At 38.2% G+C, this 6,021-nt stretch overlaps 1 pseudogene; it reads right to left on the bottom strand.

The window, feature by feature from the left end:
* Positions 1–4,455: 4,455 nt before the first annotated feature.
* LOC130521323 (Ig heavy chain V region XIG14-like) lies at positions 4,456–4,913 on the bottom strand (annotated as a pseudogene).
* Positions 4,914–6,021: the final 1,108 nt, after the last annotated feature.

Genomic DNA, 6,021 nt, shown 5'->3' with positions numbered 1-6,021 from the left:
TGTGAATCCAGAGGCTGAACAGGTCAATGTGTGAGATTCTCCAGGTCTTTTAACCACTGGTTCAGACTGGGTCAGAGTCTGAGCATCAACACCTGTTTAGAAGATGAAACATCAAGTTAATCAGCTAATGACAAAAAATAAAAGTCTGTCAACAATCAGGATGAGTGAAGATCTTCACCTGCCCAGCAGATAGTTAGAAGCAGCAGTCCTGTCCTACAGTCCATCATGTTCAACTGTGTGTCCCCTCTTCTCTGTCCTCCTCTCTGCTCTCACATAAGTAGACGTGGAACACATCTGAGTTTTGCATCGACTCCTCCTCAGTAAAGAACTGGATTTGATTGTGATGCCTCCTCCTCTTTGGATGATGTGCGTTTTAATCTGAGACTTTAAATTTCATCCAACTAATAGTGCACCAGTGGTCCCAGTACTGAGTTTTAAGGTACCCCACATTTCACACCAACCAGTTCCAATCAAGCTTCAAATGAAAACTGTTGCAGAGAAAGCCCCTTAGAACATGCCCAGGGAAAACCCTCATTTTATTGTTTTTAAAATGTATTTCAGATTCCATGCAGTCACTGACATATGAGTATATTCTGCATAAAACCTTCTTTCTTAATACTTAATTTACATCATGAAATCAAGATACACTTTTTTCCATGAGTCATCACTTGATCATGAATGTTCAAGTGAGAATATAAAACACTGATCTATGTTTAAAAATCATGTATGAGTCTCTGCACTTTTAGTTGATACATGTTAAAATAAGTAATTGAGATCATCAAAGAAATGACTGAGAGAAACAAATGTATTTATGTTGCTGTGTCCTTATGGAACTATTTCACATTGTAAAATTTACTTGCAAGATAATGAGGAGATCAAAGGTTACTGATTCTGGAAAAAGAGTCATCATGAATATTATAAGTAATTAGAAGTTGTCCATTTGTGCAAAAGCAATCCAAAAATGTTTTTATAGTTTGTAATGCTGTAAACTTAGGTTTCATATTGCCTTTAAATATTTCAGATTAAAAAATATTTATTTTAAGCATGATTCCTCAACATTTCTGACTAAACCCTCAACATGTTTGAGTGCTGAATCATTCCTGGTATGACAGCGCCCCCTCTGGTGATGTTGTGTTGATGCTCTTAGGGGTTTTTGTTCAGCTCCACTGATGCTTTGTGTTATTGTGTATCTGGCACAGTAATACACAGCAGTGTCTTCAGGCTGCACATTCACTCCATTTAGAGTCACTGTGTTGCTGGAAGAGTCTAAACTGATGCTGAACTTGTTCTTCAGGGAATCCTTATAATATGTGCTAGATCCAATACCATTTCCAATCCACTCCAGTCCTTTCCCTGCAGGCTGTCTGATCCAGTTTGTGTAATAGCTGCTAACAGAATAAGAGACCTGACAGGTGATGGTCAGACGCTGACCTGGCTGCACAGTCACAGAGGCTGGCTGTGTCAACTGTTCACCTTCACACCTGTGAAACAACAAAGAAAATGCTCATTATAAAATCACACTGAAACAGATCAACTGCTGACTTTGACAAATGCACAGAGAGAGACTCACATCCAGCTGCCAACAGCAGCAGCAGAGCTGCAGAGAACATGGTTAATGTTGAAAGTCAGGTGCAGAGAACTCCACTGACAGTCTGATGTGATGGTTTTATAGCTGAGGAACAAAGAAGAACTCTGAATTTGCATAGAATCAAACATGTGAAGCATCACTGTTGACCATATGGAGCCAATAGAAGAGTGGAACCTACAGTCAAATCATGTTTTACATATAAAGGTCTGCTGTTAGTTACCTTATTGTAACCTTTTAAAATATTCATGAAATTCCTGTTTAAGGTTTTGTGGAAATTTACGATGAAATCTACTGTGAAACTTACTGTGTAGCACAAGTTTATCATGTAACTTTGAATCACTAGAACTGACTTATGCATATACTGAAGAATGTGCGTACGTGCAGGCATTTAATCACACTTCTTGGGCCACTTTGTGACTGGCTCATGAGGTACCGGAACTTACATAGAACATAATCATACAAGGTAATAAGATGGCGTCGTCAGTTAATCATATGACCATTTGAGCACAGTTGCTAACTTTTCTGCTGAATATAAACCAACACCCCAAAAGGTCAAGCCCTTTTTTGTATCTGTTGGCAGACAGAGAATGTTTCTCTCGTATTGTGAAAAGGCCCACAAAAGTCCGAACCTACGAAGCAGATTTGCAACAGTTTCTTCCTGTTAAAGGGGAGGTTTTCCTGCCACTGTTGCTTGTTAGGGTCAGGCTCTGGGATTCTGTAAAGTGCCTCAAAACAATTTAGAATGTAACAGATGGTATATAAATAAAGTTTGACTGATTGGTTGATTAATCCATTGAAATAAATCTCACGTTAACTTGGATGTTGTATTTGTTCCTGTCTTAACTTTCAACAGTAAAAAAGGATATTGCATCATAGACCAAGAATGAGTCGTCCCAGGACAGACACCTGAGGCCTCCCAAAAGAAACAGGTGAGAAAGACAACAAAAAATCCAAAAGAGAGCTATGAAATGTATTGAACTGCATCAGGGATTCCAGGGAAATAGAAACAGTTTTGCAATCACCTTAGTCCATTTTAAAATAGTTTTGAAAGAGAGATAGAGGTTAATTGTAGCTGAACAAAGATAGGACCATTGCAGAAGTGAAAGTGATTAGGGAGAGAGAGCTGGCGGGTGAAGGGGTAAAAATGTCAATGCTTAAACCCTGAGTTCGCTAAGTCTCAGCCTTAACCAGCCAACAGCAAAGGCCATGTGTGTGTATTCATAATGTTTAAGCTATTATTCCTCATATATTCATCCCAAATAGTCAACGCTAATCATCATAGCTCTGATCCATTCAAGCATGTACTGGTGTATTGTGTTGTATTGTATTGTGTTATTTTTGGCTGAAAATACTTAATGAATATGTGAATTTATGAGATTTATAAAAATAAAAAGGTAATATAATAATATGAATTTAAAATGCCTAAAATAATACAATAGTCTGTGCGCAGTTCTGCTCTTCACAGCAGTAAATATGAGAAGTGTGTGTTTTTGTACAGCTGCTGAACTGACTTCAGTCACTGTGACTCTCGAGCACAATAATAAACAGCAGAATCTTCAGTCTTCAGGCTGTTCATCTGCAGATTCAGCTGTGCTCTGTTGTTGTCTCTGGAGATGAGAAACCGGCCTTTGACTGACTCAGAGTAGTACTGGCTGCTGCCACTGCCGCTGATATAAGCGATCCACTCCAGTCCTTTTCCAGGAGCCTGTCTGACCCAGTACATCCAGTAGCTGCTGAACGTGAATCCAGAGGCTGAACAGTTCAGTGTGTGAGATTCTCCAGGTCTTTTAACCACTGGTTCAGACTGGGTCAGAGTCTGAGCATCAACACCTGTTTAGAAGATGAAACATCAAGTTAATCAGCTGATGACAAAAATCAAAATTTGTCAACAATCAGGATGAGTGAAGATCTTCACCTGCCCAGCAGATAGTTAGAAGCAGCAGTCCTGTCCTACAGTCCATCATGTTCAACTGTGTGTCCCCTCTTCTCTGTCCTCCTCTCTGCTCTCACATAAGTAGACGTGGACACATCTGAGTTTTGCATCGACTCCTCCTCAGTAAACAACTGGATTTGATCGTGATGCCTCTTCCTCTTTGGATGATGTGAGCCAATGATCAAGGCACTTTTAATTTTGTCCAATTAATGATACACCAGTGGTCCTAGTAATGATTTGTGAGGTACCCCACACTTCACACTCAGCAGTTCTCGTCCAGCTGCAAATCAATTTTAGTGTACAAAAAGAATGTCTAAAGGGAGAATCATGAGATCGGAGATTTTCAATGAATTTGTGACATCATTTAATCGATTTTTAAAAATACACATTTTTTTCCATGAGTCATCAATTGATCATGAATGTTTGAGTAATAATATTAAAAACTGATCTCTTAAAAAAGGGTTCTGTGTGTGTGCTTTTATATTGGGTGAAATGTGAAATTAACTGTTGAGATCATTGAAATTACAGAGAAACAAATATATTGTTGCTGCATTATCCTTATGAAACAATTTTAAATGCATGTGAAATTCACTTGTATCATAATGAGATCAGAAGTTCAGCATTCACAAAATCAGTCATATATATTTTAGGTCATTTGGTCTTTATTTATTTGTGCAAAAGGAATCCAAAAAAGTTTTCTTATTTTGTAGTTCTTTTTTACTACAAAAAACATTGAAAGTTTCCTACAGGTTTTATATTTAATTTTAATTCTGAGGTAAAAATCTTGTGCTCCAGCATTCTTCTCAAAATTTCTGCCTCAACGTTGTTGTCATGATTCATTCCTGGTGTGACAGCGCCCCCTCTGGTGATGTTGTGTGATGCTCTGAGGGGGTTTTTTGTTCAGCTCCACTGATGCTTGTGTTATTGTGTGTCTGGCACAGTAATACACAGCAGTGTCTTCAGGCTGCACATTCACTCCATTTAGAGTCACTTTTGCTGGAAGAGTCTAAACTGATGCTGAACTTGTTCTTCAGGGAAGCTTTGTAATATGGGGTGTATCCAACACCATTGTATCCAATCCACTCCAGTCCTTTCCCTGCAGGCTGTCTGATCCAGTTTGTAGCATAGCTGCTGAGAGAATAAGAGACCTGACAGGTGATGGTCAGACGCTGACCTGGCTGCACAGTCACAGAGGCTGGCTGTGTCAACTGTTCACCCTTCACACCTGTGGATGAAGAGCAGAAGATTGAATCAGTGGACGTAGAGGGAACAGTCAGGGTGATCACACTGTCAGTGTCTCTGGCTCAGTCAAACTCACAGGATCCAGCAGCCAACAGCAGCAGCAGAGCTACAGAGAACATGGTTGGTATTGAAGCCGATCTGATGGGAGCTTCTCTTCTTCTGCTGCAGCTGACAGCAGGATGTCAAGTCTTTATAGCAGATGGACAGGAAGTTCCTTTGCATAGAGAAGAACTCTGATGGGATATAAAAGAAGCACCAACTATTCTGACCACAAAACACCAAACAGAAATCAGTCAGTGTAGAAACAATGTTATGCTGTTTTATATAACACTAAGTCAAAATATATAGGTAAATCTTTCATTCTTATTGTAAATAATTACTTATGATTTGAATATGAATCACTGAGATTAACAGTAATCAACTAAATAGATAGAACAATTATTTTGATACCGGTGTGTCAGTGATTACATCATGTTTCATTTTAATATAAATAAGTTTAGATTTCTTAGTAAAAAAAAATCTCCTTTACCAATGAAAACAGAAATTAATTATTTAAAATACCTTCAGTCAATTCACCTCTGAATAAATGTTTCATATTCAATCTAATTAATTGAACATCTGATGTCACTGATTTGACTGTCACTTGTTTTGTTTTTTACAGTCAAACAGGATTTTGTATCACAGACCAAGAATGAGACATCCTAGGACAGACACCTGAGGGCCCCCTAAAGCAACAAGTGAGAAGGAAGAAAAAAATCCAAAAGGCTGTTTTGAAATCTGTTGAACTGCATCAGTGATTCCAGGAAAATGGAAACAGTATTGGAGTCACCACAGTCCATTTTTAAATCCTTTGGGTAGAGAAGATAGATTACCTGAGGTTAATTGTGAAAAAATATTGGAGCATTGAAGGTACAACAGTTGGAGAGAGTGATGGTGGATCAATAAGAAATAATAAATGTTCCATTTCAAAGAAGATGACTTTCAGGGAAAATTACAAATTAGTCATGTTGGCACTTTGCATTTTTTTTGGTCAAAAGCAGTTGTAAAATAATTTTAAAAAACATTTTAAAGTAAGGTCATTAACAATTTAAAAGGCATTCATAATAAAATAAAGACAGTGTTCAGTGTGGAGTTCTGCTCTTCACAGCAGTAAATATGAGGTGTGTGTTTTTGTACAGCTGCTGAACTGACTTCAGTCACTGTGACTCTCGAGCACAATAATAAACAGCAGAATCTTCAGTCTTCAGGCTGTTCATCT

The sequence above is a fragment of the Takifugu flavidus genome, unplaced genomic scaffold (genome assembly GCF_003711565.1).
Source record: "Takifugu flavidus isolate HTHZ2018 unplaced genomic scaffold, ASM371156v2 ctg872, whole genome shotgun sequence".
NCBI classification, from domain to species: Eukaryota; Metazoa; Chordata; class Actinopteri; order Tetraodontiformes; family Tetraodontidae; genus Takifugu; species Takifugu flavidus.
The sequence above is the reverse complement of the archived record's forward strand: the minus strand, read 5'-3'. Positions and strand labels throughout refer to the sequence as shown.